This window comes from Meles meles, chromosome 9 (assembly GCF_922984935.1).
Source record: "Meles meles chromosome 9, mMelMel3.1 paternal haplotype, whole genome shotgun sequence".
NCBI classification, from domain to species: domain Eukaryota; kingdom Metazoa; phylum Chordata; class Mammalia; order Carnivora; family Mustelidae; genus Meles; species Meles meles.
In genome coordinates this window covers 69,076,305-69,102,950 of record NC_060074.1, presented here as the reverse complement: position 1 = coordinate 69,102,950, position 26,646 = coordinate 69,076,305, and the positions used below count along the sequence as shown (strand labels likewise).

Here is a 26,646-nt window from a genome sequence, read left to right as displayed (position 1 = left end):
TCTTTCTTTAAGATTTTATTTATTTATTTGACAGACAGAGATCACAAGTAGGTAGAGAGGCAGGCAGAGAGAGAGGGGGAAGCAGGTTCCCCGCTGAGCAGAGAGCTCGATGCGGGACTCGATCCCAGGACCCCGAGATCATGACCTGAGCCAAAGGCAGAGGCTTTAACCCACTGAGCCACCCAGCTGCCCCTGAGTGTGGATTCTTTTTTTTTTTAAAGATTTTATTTATTTATTTGACAGGCAGAGATCACAAGCAGGCAGAGAGGCAGGCAGAGAGAGAGAGGAGGAAGCAGGCTCCCCACTGAGCAGAGAGCCCAACACGGGGCTCAATCCCAGGACGCTGGGATCATGACCTGAGCCGAAGGCAGAGGCCTCAACCCACTGAGCCACCCAGGCACCCCTGAGTGTGGATTCTTAAGTAGGGACTTCAAATGTTAACACACACACACACACACACACACACACACACACACACACACAGGGTGGTGGTGGTGGGTTTGTTGCCAGATGAATGGGCCTTCTCTAAAAAGTTGTCTTGGATCTCCCCTGTCCTCCGCTGCTGCTTACACATCACTGGCCAGCCCTGTTAGGAAAAGAGTCTGGGAATGTTCTTTTTTAGAAAAACATAACACCATCTGAACAAGATAGAGGTCTTGTTAGCAAGGAAAAGGACAGAATGTAAATCAGGCGGGCAGCCTGCCCTCTCCGCTACACTCACTGATCTGAAGCAAATCTCTTAACCCTCCTCTTAGTTTCCTTATCTATAAAATAGGATTACCAATACCTACCCCACCACTTTCCTAGGGTCTGGGCAAGAATGACATGGAAAACTTTGAAAACTGAGAAGACTTGTTCAAATAGAAGATATCATTTGACAGTTTATACAAGAAACCACAGTGTTGTATAACCATCAAAAGGGTTATTCTTTCAAACCAAAGTATAACCACATATAAGCACTTATCCCTGATCCCCAAAGCTTACTTACATTTCCCAGACCAGCAGGAAAGTGTCATTTTTTATGGTCAGGGATCCCTCACGACACTTCCTTGTTTAGGAGAGGCTGGCTGGTCGTATGGGGAAGTCATATAAAGTTACGGAACGCTGATCAGGGCTTTGCTCTGTGCCGGCCACTGGGTTTCACCCAGATATTCTCACCTAATCCCCTCACAAGCTCCCAGGGCAGGCCTTCCTAGGATCGTCTCATCCTGGTTGACAGGGAAGCAGGGACAGAGCACAGTCAGCCCCCAACGCAGTCAGAATGGAAAGCCAGAATTTTATCTCGGTCTTGTCTGGAACATTTGAGCATCACTTCTCAATTCTAAAATGCTGTGGCTCCTAGTTAGCCATTCACACTGGCTGGATAGACCCGTGTCTGCCAATAAATAAATAAATAAATAAATAAGTTTAAGTTCTAACTCTTGGTATCTGTAAATGTGACCTTACTGAGAAACAGGATCTTTGCCGATGGAATCCTGTTAAGATACATTCAGTTGGGATTAGGGTGAGTCCTAATCCAATGACTGCTGTCCATTTAAGAAAAGGTACATTTGGACAGACAGACAGAGAAGGCCATGTAAAGTCAGAAGCAGAGACTGGAGTGAAGCACATACAAGCCAAGGAACCCCAGGATGGTGAGTTAACACCAGAAGCACTGAGACAGGGCTGGGCTAGTTCTTCCCTTAGAATTCCCAGAAGAGACTAACCCTGCCAACAGCTGGATTTGGGTCCTCCAAAGGTCCTGGGCCTTCCAGAACTATAAGAGAATAAATATCTGCTGTCTTTAAACCATCATGTTTGTAGCAGTTTGGTAGAGCAGCCGTAGGGAACCAACACAGCATGTGAACACTAGATGGTCCCTACGACAGCCTTGCGCAGCCTAGGGCTGGCTTGACCCCCAGCACATCTGGATCAGGCTAGGTTCACTGCAGGAGTTACCAGGAGATGGCCACGGCCTCAGCTTCCCAAGGAGGCATTGCCCACAATCCAAGCAAGTCTTTCCCAGGCATACTCCTGGGTGTGAGAAGGGAACCCAGACGGTGCCCTGAGCAGAGGGTGCATGGGTCTCTAAACATACCTGTAAGATGCTGAGTTCAGCTGGAGTGGCTCAGCTACAACCATGAGAACTGACCCACATGTTCCATTAAGGCTGGACATAGGGAAAAAGCCTCTGACTTTTCTTTCTAACCTACTTTTATTTGGATTGCACTAAAATCTTTCTGGGGGAACTGGATCTATTTGCCGAGTGAGGAAGCATTTGCGTTCTCAAAGACCAGGATTTCCTATATTGCTTGGTATTCCACCATCAAAAATATTTGTCAAATCTGTGCATCATCTGTTCTTCTTAAAAAGCATTTATAGGGGCGCCTGGGTGGCTCAGTGGGGTAGGCCTCTGCCTTCGGCTCAGGTCATGATCTCAGAGTCCTGGGATTGAGCCCCCCATCGGGCTCTCTGCTCAGTGGGGAGCCTGCTCCCCGCTCTCTCTGCCTGCCTCTCTGCCCACTTGTGGTCTCTGTCTGTCAAATAAATAAATAAAATCTTTTAAAATTAATTAATTAATTTAAAAAAATAAAAAGCAGTATAATGCTCCCCTGATGGAAAAGTCAGATCACCCACCATGAAAAAAAGAACCAAAATGTTAAAATAAAAGAACATTGACCTGTTCACTCTCTATAAATCAGGAAGACCATGGCCAAGAAAAAGATGGTTGGTACACTGGGGCAGGAGCAACCACTCTCACAGGCCAGAGAGTTTTTATGACTAGAACCACTTTGGAAACTACTGGAAAACATTAAGTAACAATATGAAAGAATTTCATTATTGTAAACTTTATGAGTGCAGTGCTATGAGGATTCTCCAACCACCACAGATCCACCTGTTTGGCACCACATTCTATGGAGAGAAAGTGCCAGAACTGAGATAAATCGAACCAGATTTTAAACACATAAGGGCCACTCCACAGTTAAAAACACAGACGTTAGTATTTCAAATCTGAGAAAATTAACTGTATGGCCATCTGCCATCTGCATGACCTTGCTCAACTGTCACTTTATCACCCCCGATAATGACAGCTGATGTGTCTTGCCTTAACTGGAGAAAATAAATAAGCCTTCTTGGGCTAAGAAGAGATCTTTTCATTTGCTGGTGAGGGGAGAAATCTGGAAACCCAGCCAAAGAATACAGGCTAAGCTTTGTTCAGAGGCTCATAAGAAGAGAGCAGAGTGTTGCTGGGATAAAGAGATATTTGTGTTTCCAGCTTTCGGGAGCAGACAGGACGCACCACTCCACAGCACACAACAAACCCTTTGACGACACTAAGCCTTGACACAAACAAGTGTGTCTATTTAGGTCTAATATTGCTTTTCCTGGAGTTTAAGGTGAAGACCCCGACGTGGACGTGATCCCAATATGGAAATCCAAGCATGAGGGCCTAGAATGCCAAGCCAGTCATCCAGATGGTAGGCACCACCATTCAAGAGTCTGCCTGTGAAACAACAAGGAAGGGGCCCATGTGTCTCCTGCCACCACCTTCTCCTCTGGCAGGCTGCCATTCACGGAGGTGGGGCCCAGCAAATGCGAACTATTCTCCACAACAACGAGTCTGGGGCGAAACAACTCAGAGCAGTATAAAAAGATCAGGAACATTCCATTTCTCGGCAGGGAAGGCGAAGGGGGAGGGGGGAGTCCTATACCTGGTGCACAATAGCAAATCTGTCATGAAGGTCATGGTCAGAGAGACACCACTCTCAACTAGAAGTTCTGAAGAGACTTTTTAATGAAGGGACTGGTATTTGGAGGTATGGGTAGGGTTAAGGAACCAGCAACAGCAGAGGGCCGTTACCACCCTGTATTCATCTGCCAAAGCTGCCACAAGTTACCTCAGACTGAGTGCCTTGACCAACAGCAATTTATTGTCTCACAGTTCTGGAGTCCAGAAGACTTACATCAAGGTGTTAACAAGGCCATGCTCCTTTTGAAGGCTCTGGTGAAAAATCTGTTTGATGCCCTTCTCCTAGATGCTGGCAGTCCCTTGGCTTGTGGCAGCATAAGTCCAGTCTTCACGTGGCATTTTCCCTGTGTGTCTGTGTCTGGATTTCCCCTTTTGGAGAAGGACACCAGCCCTATTGGATGAGGCACTCACCCTACTCCAGTATAATCCCATCTTAACTAATTATATCTGCAATTATATCTTACTATTCCAAACAAAGTTATGTTCTGAGGTCCTAGGGGTTAGGACTTCAACACAGGAATTTCGGAGGGGCATGACTCAGCTTACCCCACATTCTTGGGTCTGGAGAGGGCCCGAGAAGCGGGGAGAAGGTCCATTGGACAGCCTGGCTGGGAGCTGAAGCCCAAGAGTGGCTGTTGTCATGGGGGGCTCTGCAGGGCCAGAAACCACCAAAAGCAGGGAGGAAACAAAGTCCTGGTCTCTCTCCCTCCTACACTCCAGGCACCGAGCCCAACCCAAAGGCAAAGGGCCAGGGAGTCAGGTGAGAATAATGGACGGAGATAGGGCAATAGTGTCAGGACACCAGCGAAATGAGCTCTTGTCTCCATGACAGAATCAAAGGATCCTAATGGGTTAGGGAAAGTTGTTATACAGGATTTTTCCACACGTTATCTTGGGAATCAGAGTATTTAGAAAATCTGGACAGAAAAATCAAGGTCTGTGTTTTCTCCTAAGAAAGCTATCTGAAATATTCTTCTCTTTAACTGAGAGGTCAGGTCAGAGTCAAAGGTCCATGTCTCCAAATGACTCCATGAGGGCCTTCTGAGAAAATAGTGCCCTCAGGTATATAAACAGAAGGGCTCTTCCCTCAAAGTCTCTTCAGGCATATCCTTTTGTCCTCCTGAAACCAGAGTCTCCTCAGCTTTCCCTTCATTTCATACCCGGCTCACTCCCATGCCTCATCTCCACTCTCCAGGCCTGGTCCAAGACCTCCTCACTTCCTCCCCGGGCCTCATACTCCAGCCTGTCTCACTTAGCCGCCCCTCCACGGTGTGGGCTGCAGAGTATATTTCTGACTTCCCAGCACCGAGGTCGGAGCACTACGCTCGGTCCCGGTCTGCATTTCAGGCCCCAACCCCCTCTCACCTACTTCCCACCCTCCCCTCTGGTTCCCCAATAAAACTAACGCACTGTCAGGGAAAATTGTGAACATTTCTGAAACGGGCCAAAAAAACACCACTGGGTGTCCTGTTCTGCATATCCTACTGAGTTACCTTCATCCTTCCCTGTTTTTGAGCCCTTTTGTGTCTATAATTTGTAGACTATGTTTTATTTCCATAAATGTAAGCTACATTTTTATTTCTCTATTTTTACTTACTGGACGCAAGGTAACTGATTCTTGGTCATGGGAGAGCAAACTGTGTCCCCAGAGATGCAGATTTTTGCCCTGTGGATACTGACCAGTTTTGTGTCTATTTATAAATTCTTTTCTGGTCACTTACATATAGATGTTCTTTGAATTCTCTTTTGAAGCATTTGTGACATCTTTCCTGGTTTCCTTATTAATTAATGAGTTAAATAAAGTCTGTGATAGACACTTGATTTATAACTCTATGAGGATCATAATTTTATTCTTTAAAATTTTTAAATTTTTTTAAGACTTTATTTATTACTCGACACAGAGAGACAGCAAGAGAGGGAACACAAGCAGGGGGAAGGGCAGAGGAGAAGCAGGCTTCCCGCTGAGCAGAGAGCCTGATGCAGGACTCCATTCGAGGGCCCTGAGACCATGACCTGAGCCAAAGGCAGCTGCTTAACAACTGAGCCACCCAGGCGCCCCTAAAATTTTTAACCTTTCGATAACTCCTGTGGTTCTCTGATAGGACCGTGCTCTTTCCTGCCTCTCTTTGTACAGCTGCTGGCACTATCCAGAGGATACTTCCCCATCTATGTCTGCTTTGTCAGTTCAGGGTTGCCTCTTCCATGAAGTCCTCCGTAATGACCTCATGAACACTCCTGAGTCCACTAGCACATTGTACATACCTGTATTTCCTCTCTTAGTATAGGCGTCATTTTCGGCTTCTCCCACTGGACTTGGAACTCCTATAAAAAGGAGTCATATTCTGCTCACCTATTCCCAGCACAGAGTAGCCTGTAACAATGTTACCAAACATTGGTCCGGGACCTTTACCCCCATTTCCTCCTAATCTTCAGTGGCCTAATCTACAGTGCCCTCCTAATCTTCAGCGGCCTTCCTCCTAATCTTCACCTTATGAATCGGTGAATATTTGTGTCCCTCTTTTATAGAAAAGGAAACTTAAGGAAAGAGAGTAATTTGCCCAGGGTTACATCTGGGAAGCTCTGGGAAGCTCTGGCTTAGTGGCTGTCTTCAGACTGAATGTTCTTAATTGCAATGCTATACTGTTTGTTGGTTCAGCAAATCCGTGGTCCACAGTCCCTCTTTAAGTTAAACAGAACAACCATGATTTAAAAACAAAGGGTCTGCTTCTGGGTTTTGTTCTTTATCAAAGGACTACCTATCTCACCAGCTTGGGCAATGAAAAGCAAAATGATTTTTAGTATTTTAATTTCTCCATCCCAAGAAGTTAGCCAAAGCATAATAACCAAAGATAACTGGCTCTCCAAAACACTGCCTAGTTAATAGCACATAGCACACCTCGAGTGAAAACTATGACGAGGATGCCTGGCTGGCTCAGTCCGTGGAGCAGTCATCTCTTGATCTCAGGGTTGTGAGTTCAAGCCCCACACTGGGTGCAGAGATTACTTTAAAAAGGGGGAAAAAAGAGAACAAACCCATGTAGTTTCTTGGTTCCACAATAAGCGGGTGGCAGTGACGGGTGCCCAGCAAGTATCTGTCTACAGGTGTGTTGCACAAGGACAAGTTTCCAATACAGGGGGCAGCTGCCCAGCCAAGTAGCCGGAAGAGCCCCTTGCCCCCGTTTGAGCAAGCTCAACTCTCCCTGCCAGTAGGCTCCTGCCAAAGGCGATTCTGCTCTCAGGAGTGCCGCACAGCTTTAGAGATCACAGAAGCCTCTGGTGCTTTTAAGAAAATGCACTGGATTGCTCAATGTGACCAAGCAAGGGAGGATTGAAATAATGCTGCTTTCCGCCCTGGGTAAGTACCTTCGGGCAATCTGACCTCCCGCCACTCACAGGGTTGAGATAAGCAGAGGCATTGCCATAATAAGGGAAATGAGGGGTGAGGTGGGGCTAGGCCCCGCTAGGCTTTGATTACTAAGCACTGCGTGATTAGGATACCTTTGATGTTTTTAAGCCATCGCAAGGCCCTTCATCTCCGTACCAACGTCCTTGGAGGTTCAGGCTCCCGAAAGCCTGTGTAATCATTACCCAGGGTTCTGGATTGTGTGGGAGAGCGAGCCAGGGGACAGCGAGGCCAGGCCGGCCACAGATGTATTTCCCCCCAGTGCCAGGAAAGCTTCTAATTCAAAAACAAATGTATTTATCACTTCCCACTGCTCCGCAGGGCAGGGCATCCTGCCTCTGGGTGGAGCGTCACCACGCAGCGGGAACAGTGGCGGGCAGCCAACGGAAACTTCCCATTTCACCAAGGTTCCTGCCACTCAGTCGTGGTCCTGTGGGCCTAGCATCACCCAGGAGAGTGTTCAGCCTCTCCGGAGGCCCTAGAGACACAGGCACCAGGCAAGAGCCGGGCCCTACACCACCTGCCAGAGCAGGCTGCACACTGAGACTCACCAAGACAGCCCTACTTGGTGACTAAGGTCCTGGAAGAAGTCCGCGCCCATATACCAGGTTCTTCCTGGTTCTTCCTGTACCAGCCAGTCCTGTCAGGCACTTTCTCTTTCATGTCCTTCGTCCTTCAGCCCACAACTCCCCAGACAAGCCATGTACTCTCACGGGTGAAGGCTCTCGTGCCCTGTCTGTCCTCATCCAGACGGAACCTGAGTGCCTTCCTCCCTTCACAGCTGTCAGAGCTCTGTGTCCTAATTTTCACTGTGACATTAAACCACAGAGCAACTGACTTCTTTGAATTTATGTCCATCCCTCTGACCTGGCTATGAGCTCAATCCAAGAAAGGGCTCCTTTTTCATTCATCTCTCCTCAGGGACCAATACAGTCCCTGAATAAAAAGGGTGAAGGAACAAGCCACCCAAATCATCCCCTTTTCTGTAGAGTCTCCTTTCTTAGGAGGAAGTAATCCAGTTCTGAGCCTTCCAGGGGCCAAAGGACCTTTATCTGTGGAAAGCCATTCGCTGTGGACAAATTCTGCCTTTCCCCAATCCCTAGAGAAAACCCAAAGCAAAGAAGGCAATGTGCAAACTAACCGCCTCCAGATAAGTGTGCTCCCAGACGCTAACAGTTTTACTGTGCTTGAAGAGCAAAGCCAAACCACACACAGAAGCGAAACTTCCTGAACATCCCACGCCAAGCATTCAGTTTACTACTCTGTTGGAATTTTGATGACAATCGGCGTCTGAATAAAGACATGCTGTGTAAGAACAGAGAAACTCTGATGGCTCTTCTATGTGAAAACCTTTGGTCTTGAACTTCTGGATGCCCTGTACCTTATGAGAGAAGGTAACATGGTGTGATATCCTTGGTTTACCACCTGGCCTGCGCCATTCCTCTAGCACTGGGAATCTTCAGCATCAGAACTGTTACTCTCTTTGGATTCTTTTGCTTTAAAAAGGATTGCTGTTATTATGATCGTTATTAGGATTGCTGTTACTGAAAATCACCTCCTCTAAAAATAAAATGGGCTAAAATCTGAAGCAAATGTTGCAATTTTCCCAAACATAGAATTCATAATTTCAACATTCTTATAAAAAGATCAAGGGCCAACTAAGCTTAATAAAGCAGTATTATACAGGAGCGTTACACGAACAAAGCACTTTCATATACATATATACGGTCTCACTGATAAGAATTGCTCTTGTACCTCAGTTCCACACATGGCAAAACGGTCAAATACTTAAACATTTTTCTCCTACCCCCAGTGCTGTTGAGCATTTCCCACCCCACCCCCACCACCAACTGCCCGCCCCAGGTGGAAAGGAAACCAAATATCCGTTCATGTCTAACACCTCCAATTCCACTTCCAGGAAAAGGAAGTCAGAGTTCTCCCGTGCAGAAAGAAGAAAAGTGCCCCCTCCCCATAGCCTGACTCCTCCCTCCTTCCTCCGTGGATTTCTCCCCCACCCCTACCATCCGGCTATAACCAGCCTCCCCCAAGGGCTTACAGCTCCCCAATTGCATCATTCCTTGTCACCTCCAACACCGCTCACCACCTCACTCTGTACCTCCCTCCTACTCAGCTTTTGGGTCTCAGTTGGCTATCAGCTCCTCCCAGAAGCCTTTTCCTAGCTCCCAACGCTGAGTTAGGGCTCTTTCAAACTGCTCCCAGAGGGCCCTGTCCTACTACCCCCAACAGTGATCACATGGTCTTATGATTGTCAGTTACCTGTCTTTCCCACCCTCCAGAGCAGCGCTGTCCAATAATAATATAACGTGAGCTTTATCTGTGATTTTTAATTTTCTAGTGCAATCATTTTAAAAAGTAAAAAGAGAGGCACATAGGTGGCTCAGCTGGTTAAATTCTGCCTTCAACTCAGGTCATGATCCCAGGGTTCTGGGATTGAGCCCCAAGTCGGGCTCTCTGCTCAGACAGGAAGCCTGCTTCTCCCTCTCCCTCTGCCTCTGCCTGCAGCCCCTTGTGCACTCTCTCTCTCTTTCTCTGTGTGTCAAATAAATAAATGAAATCTTTAGAAAAAAGTAAAAAGAAATAGGTAAATTTAATTTTAATAATGAATTTCAATATATCCAAAATATTATTTCAACATGTAATCAATATAAAACAATTGTTAATGAGATATCTCACATGCTTTTTTTTTTTTTTTTTCCTATGAGGTCTTTCAAATCTGGTGTGTATGTTACATTTCCAGCATATCTCCACTGGGACATTTCAAGTGCTCAATAGCCACATGTGGCTGGTGGCTACTGTATCAGAGAGTGGAATTTTCAAACACCTTGAAGGCAGGGCACATACTCAACCTCTCACACTAGCGTATCTTGACACTGTGCTTGACAGAAGGACAACAATATGAATGTCTTAGTTTGGGCTCCTGTAACAAAAACACTACAGACTGGGTGGCTTAAACAAAAAACATTCGATTTCTCACAGTTCTGAAGGCTGGGAAGTCCAAGGTCAAGAAGCCGGCGGACTCAGTGTTGGCTGACAGCTTGGCTCCTAATTCCCAGATGGCCATCTTCCTGATGAGTCCTCACAGGGGGTGAGGGGCACGGGGCAAGGGAGCTCTGTGGGATCTCTTTCATAAGGGCACTCATCTCCATTCATGAGGGCTCTACCCTCATGACCTAATCACCTCCCAAAGGCCCCAATTCCAATGGATCATCACGTGGGAAGTTGGGACTTAACATACGAATTTTGAGGGGACATAAACATTCCTTCTATAGTAGTGAACAATGTGTCTGAATGACTTCATCCCCCAAGGGAGGGAGGCTGAGCTGCAGCCCCGAGCAGTGGGTATCTATCCGTACATGTGAGTTCAGCTAAAACTGTCCTCCAGCGAAACTCTCTAAATAAAAGAGGGGTGGTCTGATATGGGAGATCACATTCATATTTCAAGCATTACTCAAAATGACAGAAATACCAGCTCCACAAAGCAAACTGATCAGCCCCTTGGAATTTAGGATAATATCATTTAACCTTCATGGGAGATGGAAACAAAGTGTCTCCGGAAGACTTCCTTTAAAGGGATGCAGGGTGAAACATTCTCTACCACAGGACCAGGAGGCAGGAAATGAGCCTGAGGCTGAGGAGGAAAGACAAGCGTGGCATTATGAGTCCTATCCACTCTTTGTTTCAAGATTCCTCGAGTTTTTATCCTAAAAGCTGATACTTTTAAAAGTGCTTTTTAGAAACAGCCAAGCAGTGATGCCAGAAAAAACAATGACATCAGCCCCTCACTCCAGAGAAGCAGGCTTCAGGGCGTCCTCAAGGACCCATGAGAGGACGCTGCCGAGCTCCGAGGAGGCCTGGTCTGTCCAGTCAGAGTTCTAGATTCCCAGGCACACAGATCCCAAGGACTTCTGACAGAACAGCAGCTAAGGGCAGCAATTTGTTGGCTTTGGTGGGCATTAGAAATGTCTGGGGGGGCTGGTTAAAAATCCTGATTGCTGGGTCTCACCCTTCCGAGAGCTTAATTCAGTTATTCCGAGGCAGGTCCCAGAAATATGCATTCTTGTCAAGTACTTGAGGTGATTCTGATAAGGAGTTCCACACTTTGAGAAAAACAACCCTAAATAATAGCAAGACCATCACTTAACCAATTTACTTTTCTCTCATCTCACCTTTCTAAATGCCCCCAGCGTTATGCCTTCTGGGCCACGAGTGTGGTTGTGCCATTCATGTGCTCCATGATGGCTCCCAGCTGAGAGCGTGAGTGGGAGCTGAGCTCTCAGTGGGTCATGCCCACCAGAGAAATGAACACTCTTCCCTGTGCGCCAGTGAGGGGCGCACTGTTGCCTATTCCCATCCCTTTCCTGGAAGGACACTGCCTCACTGAGTTGGTGGGCAGATGGCAGATTTGTCCTGGGCACGGTAATTATTTCCCAGGAATGGAGGCTCCATCGTAATAGACCTTGGTCATGTCTCCAGGTCACCGGGCTTACCAAGCAGGCAGACAGCTGGATGGGACAGACTGTATCATTACAAATGCTCTTCTCCTGTCCTCTGCTTCCACGCGGAGCCACTCAGAGTGAGGAAACGCAGTCTGCTCTGGGCTGGAAACCTTCCCTCTGCTACAACCTGGCTAATAGCTACGGGGCAAGGAGACCAAGCAGAGATGAGAATTTGCAGCCGCAAGAGAAGAGAAACCTGAAAGGGATAGAACAGTCAAGTGGAGAGACAGATGGAATTGGAACTGACCTCCCTTTGTTCACAGAACAGCTACGAGGCGCATCTTCCCATCCCGTCACTAGCACTGACTATCCGAGGTCCTGTCCGTGGTCTCAAAAGAGCTCACTCACAGATAGCAACTAATTACAGTGAACGGCGATTGGTAGCAAGAGAGCAGAAAGCATCAAGGTCTACAGGGGCTTCCAAGGAAGCAGGCCCCAGAAGATCACAAGTGTTCTTTCGGCGGAGCCTGGGGAAGAGCAGAGCAGCCTGTGCAAAGGCACAGAAGCCCCGGAGTGTGCTGTTAGAGGAATCTTGGGCACACCTGCCTTGCTGAAGCCCAGTGGAGGGCGGGCAGCAGCCAGAGACGAGGGAGGGCGGCAGGCCGAGGCCAGCTGTAAGCTTTGTATGATGATCGAGAGGATCTGGCATTTCTCCATGGGGATTCATTAAAGGTCTTCCTTAAGCAAGGGAGTAACTAAGATCAAATCTGTATTTTCGTTTGCTTTCTTACTTGTTTATTTAAAGGAAAGTTTTAAAAAGTTATTTGTATACATGGTAGCAAAATTCAGGCACCCCCCCCCTCAAGGGCAATAGGGAAGGACAAGACTCCTCTCTGCCCCACTAGCACCAAACTCTGAATCTTTTCTTCCCAGAAGCAACTTCTATTTCTAGTTTCACATATATTCTACCACAGGTATATACAAGCATATATATAAAGGTCCACAGCATATTGTTGTACGGGTTGTGTACTGCACAAAACCACCCAGCCCAAGCTGCTCCATGGACATGGCTTCATTGGACTCACCAGAGTCCTTATTTGTTCAAAGGCACTGCATGGATAGCTGAGACCATTTATATACATCACACACACACACACACACACACAGGGGCACTCATTCTCACAGCCTTTTGTTTATATAGAAGGGAATATCTTCTCTATTCATTGTTTAACACCTTCACTCTACAAAGAATCACAGAGATAATTCCACATGGACAAAAGTAGATCAACTTCAGTTTCTTTCAAGGCTGTTCAGCATTCTTCAGCACCGAGGATCCTTCTGGTAATGTAAGACAACTTACCTCAAACCAGTAGAAACAAGTCACCTAGCTTGCCATCAGTGGGCTCCTTCCTCCAGCCACAAATCCTGGGGTTAGCACCTTCCCAGCATCCACATTCCAGTCTCCTAGAAGCTCCAGGCTTTCCTCTCATGGCTGCAGCTCTTCCGGCCTCGTAGTCATTCTGATTGGACAAGATTTCATTTTACGCAAAACAGTTCTGAGGCCAGGGAAATAGGATGGACTGATTAGCTCCCAACAACTGATTCACCCCCTGGAGGTGGGAGTGGGGTCAATACCAACCAACAGTTAATTAGGAGGGAGCAAAAAGGAATGGATTCTAGGGTAGCAACCAGCAAATGGCTCTTACAGATGCCATCATCCAAATACCATCATTCATTTCAATAGCTCCTACCAATGAATTAGTTTGTGTCCAATATCTTGTCATTATAACCAATGCCATAATTGCCATCTTTACTTAGACATCTTTGCATGTGCAAGGATGTCTATAGGACAAGTTCCTGGAAATGGAATTTCAAGTCAAAGGGTGTCTGTTTCCCGGAACTCTATAGACTTGACCATGCTGCCCTTCAAAGGGGCTGCACCCATTCACACAATGGGTCTCTGAGATACCTCCCATGCACACACCCTTGTCCAAGTGTTGTCAACTTTCTTAGACCTGTACTTTCAAAATGCAGTTTGATGATGGTAGGGTTGATGGACAAGATGGGGAATAAGAGTGGAGGTAAGAAAAGTAGTCATGTAATTACAATAATAATAGGGAGAGATGGTAGGGACCCGAACTACTTGAAAAAGTAGAGGTCGTATCACGTGCACATTCCAATGTGGCAATAGCAAATGGAGCTGTTTTGCTGAAAGTTTTGCATCGATAGGGCTTCATTTGGACAAAAAGAATAAAAGAGTCTGTTATTAAGAATTTTCTGGTTGGAAATAAAAAATAAACATGGTAAGTATCAAAGGCCTTAACACAGACCCTCCACAGAGAATTGGAGCTAAGCACACTTAGATCCTAAAAACAAACCTAGCAATGAAATAATGTGTTATCAGAGCGCACATTAAATGACATTCTAAAAACACGTCTTATAAACTCTACATAGTCTACAGTGTAAAAAATAAAATATGGTCCTACTAAAGCAGAATAAAGCACTGAATTCTAAGGTCTGCTGTTCAACTCTTTAAAAAATCTAGGAAAGATTTCTTGGGGCACCTGGGTGGCTCAAGTCAGTTAAGCATCCACCTTCAGCTCAGGTCATGATCTTGGGGTCCTGGCGTCGAGTCCCACATCTGGCTCCTTGCTCAGCCGGGAGCCTGCTTCTCCCTCTCCCTCTGCCTGCTGCTCCCCCTCCTCACACTCTCTCTCCTTCTCTCTGTCAAATAAACAAATAAACTCTTTTTTAAAAATAGATAAATAAAATTTTAAAATCTTCCCTCTCTGGATCCTTCCCCTCAGATGCTATAGACCAGAGAACTCTCAGCTCTGACCTCAGGATGCCTTGTACACTGCAGGCATGCAAGCAAACGCTGGTTGTAGTCGTGTAAGATCAATCTGACACCTTGCCCTGGTTTCAAAATGATATTCTTGATTATGTATAAAATCTGCTTATGAATATGAGATACCGTATATAATGCACTTTGCTACCGAGGCACATTCAATCCTCTGCAACACTCCCATTTTTGGAGTGGTTAAAGCTATTTACCTACTGTGTGCACTGACAAGAGAAAAGAAGAATTTCCTCTGCCAAATCCCCTGACATTGTAACTACCCAGCCCATCCTGCTTTTCTCCTTACTTGCACCAACCATTCTGAGATTCTTCTGTCCTATGAAATTCTTGAAGGAGAAAACAAAAGGGAGAACATTTTTGAAATAGTTGCAGAATGGACTGGGGAGGAGCAATACATTTCCAGGAGGTGTAATATGCCCGTGGGACAGAGGGCAGATAAACAAGGTGGGGCAGGGTGGGTGTTGGTCTTGGGGAGAACAGTCCAGATCACCTGATGCTGCATCTCTCTGGCGGAAGTCCCTGGAGGAGGGACCAGGAGGTCTGCAGACTTGGACATCAGAACTTGAGCGGTATACTAGGCGCTCTGAAGCCATCTGGGCACCAGCAGAACCTCCCAGGGCAAGAGCACATGCTGGAGCCCAGCCCACCCTTCAAGCTCTACACGCCGCCCACCCCTCTCTGCTCAGCTGTAAGCCCCCAGCAGTGGGTCTGGGCAGAGATGCTGCCTGCAGTCCCAGTGGGCACCATGCTTTGTTCTCCAATCAGCCAAAATCTCCTGAGTTTCTGCCAATGTCTTCCTCAGCACAGGCATAAGGCACATACTCCTGGCACAGGAGTAAGGTTCCCTCATTTCCCAGCACATATGTACAACTGGGGTTTCCTCGCCAGGACACCACGGAGTCCAGAGTCCAGAGAATTCCCTGAACCATCAAACCCAGATTGGCGAGGCTCTTCAGTGCCGTGGCAACCTGGATCCAGTCCTGCACACTGACTGGTCAGGGGCCAGTAATCCCCGGCAGGAAGGAGGACCTGAAGGCAGGGAAAGTTTCCCCTCAAAGGCTTTGCTACAGCCAGGTTGGAAAGCCAGCTCTGGAATGCAGTGTGCTTGGCCTAACCCCAACTCCCATTCCCTGTTTCTGTCCTGTCGTCCCTCAGGGCCAGGAGACCTTCCGTGGCTCCTCCCTTGACCATCACCCACAGGAGGCCCTCACTACTCCTTAGCTCCCGCTGTTGATGGCCGGACTTCTCCCCCTTCCCCACCCCCATGCCCCCAGGAAGTATACCAGCCCTTCAGCACTGACAAGTTCTTCCATCTCTCCTCCCAGGAAGCACGGAGCCAGCACACAGCAAATACTGGGGCCACTGCATTAAGGTCTGTTTGTACTCTCCCCTAAAACAGTCCAATTCCAGGAAGAATCCAAAGTTTCTCATAGCTGATCACAGGTAGCTGGGAGTCCAGAAGATGACAAAGTCATCTATATCCTTCCAATTGAGTCGCCTTGCAGACCCCACAGAGTCAAACTCTACATGGGCCTAAGTTCCTGCTTCCTCGGTTTCCCTTCCTCCCACCCGCCCTCTGCCTTCCACCCCTACTGGCCAGCACCAACAAGGCCCAGAGCCTCAAGGCCGCCGGAGCCTGCCCTTCGTTGTCAAAGAGCTGCACAGATTCGCTTCTCCAAGCACAGCCCTCATCAGACAAACAAACCTTACTCTTGCTAAGATCCTAACCCTTCACAGCATAACTGGGAAGCATGAGCATGCTTTAAAAAGCCCCTTCCACCAAGGCGGAGGGTGAGTGGAACCAAGGAAGTGCAGAGACAGTTCTGTCACAAACAGGCAAATTTCTTCCTCTCAAAATGACGTAAGGGGCCAAAAGGCTTCAAAGAGGTCATGGCCCTCCCTAAAAAGCATCTGGTGCACCCAAGGGGTGGTGTCCAGAGGCCAGCCCCTCTGAAGGGCCTGCAGTCCCACAGCCGGACCCCACCCCCGCCCACGGGAACAGCACTGCACTCTGCCCCCCCGCGGGCGGGACCAGCACTGCACTCTGCCCCCCTTGGCACGGAAGTAGAAGGCGACTTGGAGGCAGCCCCTTGGGCTCCGTCAGGCCTGTCGGGTCCCTTGCCTAACCCATCTGTTTTCCCTTTCCTTACAAAGCTGTTTCCTCAGCGGGCTCAGCGAGGAAACCCCTGAGTAAACAGAGTGTGTGCTGTTGGCCTCAAGGTTTCTCTGAGCTGTACCCCAGGGACACATGGCTGGGCAAAGCCCACTTCCAGCCCTCTTGCCAGGCCTCCGGCCCGGCACAACTGTTGTTTCATGAAGTGGTTTCTTTCAACCACGTTCCCTTAAACCTCTGAAGGAAGAGCTTGCACCTCCAGGCAGCAAGGCAGAGGAAATCTCTGAGGCAGATGTCAGCTGAGGGCACTGAGCCTCTCTCTCCCTGCTTCCCCAGCCAGAGGACTCTCCCCCTCAACACAACAATGGCTCCAGTCATGCTGGGGAACTCCACAGGCTTCCAGGTTGGCTCATTTTCAGCATCTGTGTGGTTCGGGGACCTCATCTTTTGGGGGGTGTGGGGGTTGACAAGAAGTAGTTGACATGTGAGGCCATAGAGGCACAAATACAGCTATGACCCCCGTTTCTTAGGTGGGGAACCTACAGCTCACAGGTCAATAGCTAAGAATTGACAGGACAAGAGGTCCAGCCCACAGTGGTCTCGTTTGAAATCCCATATCTTAACCATTTCTCTTTTTCCCTGTGGGGCTGTTTGAGTACATGGGGTCAGGGCCACACACCAGACTTATCATCTGTATAGGAAGGCCCTCAGTGTACTGGATAAGCTCAAGGACTGCCTCAAGAAATAAGTGGGTTGCACCTCAGCTAAGAGACCATGGAAAGTGGGGTTTGGCGATAGCCAAAGACCCTGTTCTTTACCAGTATTACTGTTGCTGGTTTTGGTCCAGAAACCCAAGGAATAGTAGATAATGTCCACCCCTTACGGACATAATCTTAAACAATTTCTCTAATCTCCATATGCCTCAGTCTTCTCATCTGTAAAGTGGAAACAACAAGGGCCCCCTACTTCACAGGGTGATTGTGAGGATTAAGTGAGTTCATATGGGTGAGGCACCCAGAGGCGTGGCTGGCACACGGTAAGAACCGTATATTGCTGATGCTATCTGTCGTCACCACCACTGTCTGCATTGCCGTCCTTAATACCACATCATCTTGGTCTGACGCCTCTCCCCACTTCTCTCCAGGGAGAGACAAGCATTCTTGCCCAAAGCTCCCAGACCCTTTAATGACCCCTTCATTATCGTCCTTATCACTTTGTATCAATGCCTCTGACCTGAGCAGTAATTGTGACTTTTCATCTGTGTATCATGAGCGTCTTATACAGTGCCTGGCACGTAACAGATATGCAATAAATGTGTCTTGAACGAATGAAAAATCGTGCCTAATTCTAAAACTAGGCTTTCGGATAAATTGCAAAAGGTAAGACTTTTTAAAAAATATTTACTTTAGAGAGAGAGAGAAAGAGAATGCACAGGACCCGGGGGAGGGGCACAGGGAAAGGGAGAGAGAGAACCTCAAGCGGGAGCCAGATCTCACTACCCTGAGATCATGACCTGAGCCAAAATCAAGTCAGATGCTTAACCAACTGAGCCACCCAGGAACCCCTATAAGATTTTTAAATACAGCCCCTCAGGTCATGTCTCTGAGATCAGAAAATAATAATAGGTGATAAGAAAATTCAAAGGGTTTTAAACTATGATGTGTTAGGCACATGAAGTTTCCATTGTGACAATCATCGTTTCAAATAATAGTAACAAAGTCCACCTGAGACACTGAGTGCCTCAGAGACCCCTTGATGCCTTGAAGACCCCTTCCCCCTTCACTATTTGAAGACTCAGAAGCAGTCAATCCCCAGAAGTATCCCCATGAGTCTTGCCCTAAATGAAACGTTTTCCGAGGAATCACCATGGTTTGGAAGGTTTTACAGTGAACTTTCAAAACAGGACTCCAAAAATAGGTTCATGAAACACTTACAGAGCGCCTCCTATGTGCCAAACACTGTACCTAAAATATGAGTGGAGAGTGTCTAGGAGAGGAAAAGGACATATGAACAGATGACTCATATGGTGAGCGGTACACAAAGATGCCCCATGTTCAGAAAGTGCAGATGACAGGTCCGATGTAGGGGTTTGAGAAATTTTTAAAAATTTTTTATTTAAATTCAATTTAATTAACATATACTGCATTATCCGTTTCAGAGATAGAATTTAGTGATTCACCAGTTGCATACAACACCCAGTGCTCATTCCATCACGTGCCTCCTTAATGCCCATCCCCCAGCTACCTCATCCTCCAGATCCCCTCTCCACCATCAACCCTGTTTGTGTCCTGTAGTTAAGTCTCTTACAATTTGCCTCCCTCTCTGTTTTCATATTTTATTTTTCCTTGCCTTCCCCTATATTCGTCAGTTTTGTTTCTTAAATTCCATATATGAGTGGAATAAGTCAGTCAGAGAAAGACAAATACCATATGACATTTCACTCATATGGGGTTCAAGGATTTTTATACGGTGGCAGGGACTGACCTAGGACAGCAGATGCATTTTCCGTTTTTTTTCCAGGGCAGCTGTGGTTCAGAAATACCAAGGACTGCCAAGCACACTGAGACACGGTCTAAGAAGGTGCAACTACCACTCTTGGAACCCATATTTAAGAGGCCGGAAAGAGGAAGCCCTCCCTCTGGGCAGACAGCCTGGAGTCCTGGGGAGGAGCACACCCTCCCACCAGCAGGCGTACAGTCACCTTCCCTCAAACAAAGCCAGTGTTGTCCCTGACAGCCTCAGGCACCGGCAGCCTCCCCACTGAGCCCACAATCCACCTCACCTTCAAAATGCTTGCCACCCTCCTCATTCTGTCCTCACCGGTGTCCTGGGGAGTAGCATCACCCTGTCGAGTTCTGGTGTTTGCCTCCCTTCAAGCCCAGGCCTGGGCACCCACTGGTCATTGTGGGTGTGCTTCTGGTTTTCAAGGAGTGGCCACTCTCTGTACTTGGATAATTATTTTTAAATAAATGAGGTGCTGTGAGCTACCTTGCGTAGCTAGGTACTCCAGACTAGAAAAACAACACGAGCGTTCAAATGAAGGGAACCCTGAGGTTTGGGACTAAGGGTCACCGTCCTTCCAAGGAAAGAAGCTTCCAGCTCCAGCCCCTGTGGGTCAATATGGCTGCGGGGACCCGGCTTCCTCACAGTACGAGCTGCCTGTCCTCACGCAGGTGCAACTCCAGAGATAGGCCCTACAGGGACGTCTTTTAAGGGCATAAACAAGCCCACCTCACCAAACCAGGTTTCTCTGGTTCTCAGCTATTACCCTCCAGGAAGCTTTTCTTTCCCTTGGAAGCCGAAAGGTCCCACAGGCCACTCCCTCAGGCCTCCAGGCACCTGGCAGTGCTCCGCCCAGGAAGGAACTTAAAGAAGAGGCTGGGTGGGGAAAAGGAGGAAGAGGAGAAGCAGGAGGAAGGCTTGGCATGGGGCCAAGGACACTGGATGTAAAGAGTAATCCGTTGCTTCTGTAACCCCAAAGAAATTCCACATCATGGAGGTGCTCTGTGCAGTGGGAAAGACAGAGGAAGGAAATAGCAGGAGGCGGTGGCTGATAAAATACAGCCTGTGGAAGAGGCGCACGATTTGTAAAATGGAAAAAGTGAGAAGGCCCTAGAAAAGGAGAGAATTGTTCTACACTTTGGAACATTGGGCCAGCTTGGGTATGGAGTGATTTTTACAAATCATGGAATTTTAAAATAATAACAACACGTTATTATCACATATGTTTATGGCCAACAGTGGCAAAAACACAGAAAGTTATAAAGAGATCATCAAAATCACCAGCAAGAATAACCACACACAAAAGAATAATCACAGTCAATATTCGGTGAGCCTTGTCCTCGTCCTTTAGAGCTGCAGCTACCTAAACCTTAAGGTTTCTGTACCAAAGTCATATAATATCGTTACTAGAGTTACTCACCTTGCAAATATTTATTGATGACCTATTTTTCTCTGCGGAGGAGGCAATGAGCAAATCAGACAAGTCACCTGTCCTCATGGAGCTGGCACTCCTCATGGGGAAACAATAAATAAATAAACATGAAAATGTGCCATGTGACAGACAGCAATAAATGCAATAGAGAAACATAAGGTCGGGGGTGGGGGGTACAGGAAGCATGGGGTGGCAGTGGGTGGGGGGAGGAGTGAGTAGCCACTATTTTTATACGGAAGCTAGGGCTGATCTGGTCAACAAGGTGATTCTACCACAGACTCAAGAAAGTGAAGAAGCAGCTGTAAGGTATCTCGGGGCAGTGTTTTAGGCAGAGGAAAAAGAGCAAATACAAAGTCCTGGGGCCACAACCGTCAGAAGAAGATTCAGGAGTCCCGAGTAGCTGGAGTGGAGGGAGTGAGGAGCAGAGTGAAGGGTCAGGGCGGGTGGGGGGTCAGATCATGGAAGGCACATAAGCCAGTGTGTATCCTGTTTTGTTTGACTTATTGTTAGATTATGAGCATTTTCCTACTTCATTACATTTTCTCCAAAAACATAACTTTGTAATGACAGGATGAAATTCCACCGCATAAGCCGTCCATAAGGTATTCAAACAATATCTTTTGTGGTTTTAAAAATTATTTTTCTCTGTTATCAATAGCATGATGCTTAACACATAAATCTTTAGGCAATCTCTGGTTATGTCCATATAGGAAATTCCTAGACAGGTAATTGTTTGGTCAAAGAATATAAATACGTAAAAGATTTTTGATACACATTGCCACTTTTGCCCAGAAAGGGTCTGATGAATTATAACTCTGTATGTGTAAGGATTTCCATTTTTCCACCAGATATAACAATTTTTAAAAACTTTTGGCAATTTGATAAATGAAGCCCTATGCTACGTTGTTATTTGAATTATCATTTACTTACTAGTGAAGCTGGAGTTTTGCATACGTTAATTGGCTATTGCAATCTGTCTGATCAGTTCTCTTGTCCATTTTTTCATGGAGTTTTTTCTTACTGATGTGAAGAGCTCTTTATATATAAAGGCTCTTATTTTCTGGGCTTTTTCTCAGTTGTCAATTATCTTTAAGATTTGCTTATGGTTGTTTTTTTACTCAAATTTTTAAATTCTTAGGTAGTCAAATATATCACTATTTCTCTTCTGATTTCATCTTTTGCTTTCTTACTGCAAGATCAGATACTTTTTTTAAGTAAGCCCCATGCCCAGTGTGGAGCCCAATGTGGAGCCCAAAGCGGGGCTTAAACTCACAACCCTGAGGTCAAGACCTGGGCTGAAATCAAGAGTCAGACACTTAACTGAGTCACCCTGGCATCCCAAGGTCAGATAAAGATTTACATATATTTTCTTTATTTTAAAAATATTTTTTTAAAAGTCAGTCTTACTGTTTATGGGGATAAATATATAAATTTTTTCTACTTAGCCAACCAATTATCATCCTATGACCATTGAGGAGTGTAAACTTTTCCTACTAATATAAAGCATACATTTAAAATGCACAAAATTCATATACATGTGTGTGCATGTGTACACAATTATTAGGATTTTCTATCATATATCCATTAATTTGCAAGTCCAATCTTGAAACAATGTTGATTTATATATTGTAACATTCTAACAATTTTTTTAGTTTTTTTTTAAGATTTTATTTATTTACTTGAGAGAGAGAGCATGAACAGGGAGAGGAACAGAGGGAGAAGGAGAAGCAGACTCCTGGCTGAGCAGAAAGCCAGATATGGGGCTGGATCCCAGGACCCTGGGAGCACCACCTGAACTGAAGGCAGATGCTTAACAAACTGAGCCACCAAGGCTCCTAGCATTCTAATCATTTTGATGTCCAGTAGGGAAAACCTTCCCCCAAATTCTTATTTTTCTGTATTTTCTTGGTTATCCTCTTCCATTTATTCTTCCTACAACTTTAAATCATTGTTATTATAATCCATAAGCAATCTCATAGTAATTTTTATTAGATGACTTAGCACTTACAAATTAATAGGCAGAGAAAGTACATCTTCACACCTGAATCTTTCATAATGTGGTTTATCTCTAAATTTAGTCTCTCTTATGCACCCCAAAGTATTTACCACATATAAATTCTGTACACTTCTTTTGAGATGCTTATTCCAAGGTATTTTATTTTTACTGCTACTGTGAATTCTTTTGGGGGGAGATCCTTTTTTTTTTCAAGAGTGCAATTGAAAAAGCTGGACAGGGGCACCTGGCAGGTAAACAACCTCATTCCTCCACTGATGGAGGAATTAGAGCATACAGCCCTGATGGATAACTTCCTATCCATGGTCCCGCAATTGGGGGTGGGGAGATCATGCGTGAAATGTGTATTAGTTAAACTAAAAGGCTAGGTTGCTATATCCAAAAGACCTAACAATAGCATGGAGTAGAGAGCTAAGAAATTTCTTTCCCTGTCATGTAAAAGTCCCAGCTGAGCATAGCAGGCTGGTGGACCACTGTTGTCTATGAGGTCGGTCATGGACCCATGTTCCTTCCAGATTACTGTCTGCCACACGCCCTACAGCATCATTGTTGTCTATCAGGTTAAAGCGAGATTGCCTCACATCGGTGTTGCCAGTGGTGCAAAGGGAGAAGAGATGTTGGAAGGGCACACGCAGTCCTCAGGTCTAGGCCTTAGAACAACACACAATGCTCAGATTTCCACAGAAAGAACCTGATCATGCTGCCACAACTACATCCAGCATGGGTGGAAAATACAGCCTAGTTATGGATCCAGGAAGAAGGGGAGGACAGCTTTGGTGGACAACACCAATACCAACCCCTCAAAACAAACATGTGGTAAGAGAGGGCTGATCACTTAAAAAGGGGTATGCCCCAGCACACACTTAGCCAAGCGTGGTGCACTATTTCTCCCCTTCACCTCACTATTGCTCTTAGAGCTGTGATGCAGAGGCATGTTTGATTGGCCACTTCCTCTCTCCAAAGTACATGGAAGAGGGGCCCCTGGGTGGCTCAGTTGGTTAAGCGTCTGCCTTCAGATCAGGTCATGATCTCAAGGTCCTGGGATGGAGACCCACATAGGGCTCCCTGCTCAGTGGGGAGTCTGCTTCTCCCTCTCCCTCTGCCCTTCCCCCTGCTCATGCTCTCTCTCATGTTCTCTTTCCCATAAATAAACAAATAAATAAATAAATAAAATCAATCTTAAAAAAAAAAAGTGCATGGAAGACTCATAATGACCAAACTCATAAGAACATGCCACTGTTCTTTGCATTTGAGGATAAGGCTAATTTTCATGCTGTCCCTGCAGAATTGCAGGCTGTGGGTTTTAGTATCAGTATTGATATGTTTGTTCAAACGTCTTGTTTCTGTTTGTGGATCCCCAGATTCATGTGTCTGCCATTGTGTCTCACATCTGTGCTGTATCTCGTGGCAGGGACAGCAAGCTGTTTGCCAATGTCTAGTATCTCCAGGGGATAAGAGGATAATAAGTTGGTGCTGGCTGTCAGAACAGGCTGCATGTTTCCAGCTCCCTTTGCAGCTAGGTATGGCCACGTGATGTGGTTCTGGCTCAAGGGATGTGAACAGAAGGGATATGTGCAATTTTCTAGTTGTGCCCTTAATTGGAGGAGGATGCCCCTCCCTTCTGCCTCTCCCCTCTCCTTCTGCCTAGAATGTGGATCTAATGGGGGGAATCGGTGGATAAGGCCGCCATCCGGGAGCAGTGGGACAACAGAGCAGAAGGCGCCTGGGTGTTTGACAGTTCTGGAGAACTGAGCACAGACTGACTCGGACTTTCACATGCAAGAGAAAATAAACCTCTATTTTGTAGAAGGTGGGTCTCGGTGACAACCGCGGAGACCATATCTTAATTCATACAGCGTTTCAGGGACTCTTGCTGGTCGCCCTCCAACTCAGCATAAGGCAGCTATCTGGGCCCCTGGTCTTGGCTGTCCTGGGCACAGCTGTGCCACGACAGCCGCTGTGTTCTGCTTTGGGGAATTTATTCTTCCATTCCCTTCCACCACATGTGTGTGGAGCACCTGCCTTATGCCAGGACTGGGGCCAGGCTTTGGGAACATAACAATGAATAAGGCAGTGTCTCCACGCCTTGAGTTTTCTGGAGAAGACTGGTCACATTTAGAAGTGCACAAGCGTGAGTTGGTAGAGAAATTCAGAGGGCTGAGAAATTAAGTAGTTGATATCAAGCTAGAGACCTTATCCATGTCTCTCAGGCGCTATCTATAGGTGCACACTCTGCCCTTTTCACAAGAGGGGAAAGTGATTCTGGAAGAGAAATCCTAAGCTCTTACAATTTTTTGGCAACCTCCTTAATTGCCTTTGATAGGAAGTTCTACAAAGTTCAGAAACCCCTGCCAGAATATAGGGATATAGACTTGACATGAACATTTTCAAAGACAGTTAAGGCAAAACTCCCCCTGGAGTGCTCCCCCCATGGTCCCTGTAATCTGCAGCCCCACACCTCTCTGGCCGCCATTACTACTCCTTCCAGAAACTGCCCAGTGGGGGATCCAGCCTAGAATGGTGCAGGGTCATTGGCCACAACCTCACACCTGACCTGGCACCAGGCAAACTAGGGTCTGTCTGGCTGTGTCCCAAACACGGCTGTGCTTTCCCTCTGTGTGCTTCTGTTCAGACTGCTCCTGGCTCCTAGAAAGCCCCTGCCCCCAGGCTGCCTGATGGAATCTCAAATACTAGAAGGATCTCTCCTGATAGCCTAAGTGGACACACACACTAACACCTGTGGCTCGGCCTTGTCCCCTGACCAGCTTGTAAGCTCCTCAGACCAGGGGCTGTGCTGCTGTGCCTTACTCGCCTTGGCGTGCATGTTAGCACAGGGATTTACCTGTGGGAGGAGCTTAATAAATATTTGTTGGATTTGCTTGAGCTGCTTTTCTCTCTTAAAGCATGATGACCATGGAAAAGGCCGGAGCAGGAGGAGCAAGGGCATGGAGATGATGCACTCGCCTTGGTGGTGTAGCATTGACTTTTTCACAGGGGCAAATGGATAATAATGCTACTTCCTACTCGACAGGGCTTTAGGGAAGGATATTGTCAATGCCAGCTCTTCACACAACCTACAATTCACTGATTAGCTGTGTGAACTTGATCTAGTCCCTTCATTTCTCTGGGATTCATTCACATAGGGAATTTAAAAAAAAAAGAAAAGAAAAATGTTGGGTATCAGAACAGTCATTTATCCATTTGAAAAAAAGACTCTATCATCTGTGACCATCCCAACAGATGCAAGCAGATGAAAGATCTAAACATGAAAGGAAAACTTGAAAACTTTTGGATGCACACATAGAGGATATCTGCATGACCTTGCTAGGCCAAGCTGTTGAACTAAGAACCAGCCTGATACCAGGTCCACTGATGTCAGTGGGAGCCTTTCCTGGCTCTCCGGTTGTCACCATACTGGCCTGCTTCTGGAGGAAAGGGTGGACATCTAGAAACAAACACTAGCTTCTCAGAAGCAAGTGAGGCAGACGCTGCCCATATGCCTTCTAGAAGCGCTCCACACATTTAATTGTTTTTATCCTTTTTATATACCGAAAATATTTCGTGATAAATTTCGGTCATATTTTAAGAGAAGGGGTTTCTGGCTGTTGAGATCCAAGATGGTCCAGTGATCCTGGCCTCCTGGTATTCACGCCCTCGTGTGGTTCCCTTCCTTCAGTGCTGGTGTATGACTTCTGATGCTAGGTCATGGAAGGCACTATGGTATCTGCCTTGTCCTTGTGCCCTTGGCTCTAGGGATGGGATGGGATGGGATCTGCCATGCTAGGGGACACTCACCCAGCTCTGTGAAGAGGCCCACACGGACAGGACCTGAAACTTCCCACCAAGATCCTATACCGGCTTGCCAGCCAGGTGAGTAAGCCACCTGGGAATCAGATCATCCAGTCCCAGGTGAGTCTCCAGGACACCACAGTCCAGGTGATGTCTCATGGCAACCATCTGAGTGACTTCAAGCCAGGAGCACCTGGCCAGGCTGGGTCTGAACTCATGACCCACAGAAACTACGGGAAAAGAAAATAAATGATTATTGTGGTAAGCCACCAAGAATTGGAATTCAATGGAGATCCGTTATGCATCATAGACAACCAATGCAGGGTTCTACTGAGTGATCTGCAGG

The 26,646-nt window shown here is 46.7% G+C and overlaps 1 long non-coding RNA gene across 1 annotated transcript in view; it reads right to left on the bottom strand.

The window, feature by feature from the left end:
* The window catches only part of LOC123951153, an 86,067-nt gene extending 66,284 nt beyond the window's left edge, over window positions 1-19,783 (bottom strand). Inside the window, exons 1-2 of the long non-coding RNA XR_006820355.1 lie at window positions 19,346-19,783; window positions 12,951-13,110 (exon numbers count right to left, since the gene is read on the bottom strand). This is a non-coding gene — a long non-coding RNA (uncharacterized LOC123951153). The remainder of the gene's footprint in view (window positions 1-12,950; window positions 13,111-19,345) is intronic.
* Window positions 19,784-26,646: the final 6,863 nt, after the last annotated feature.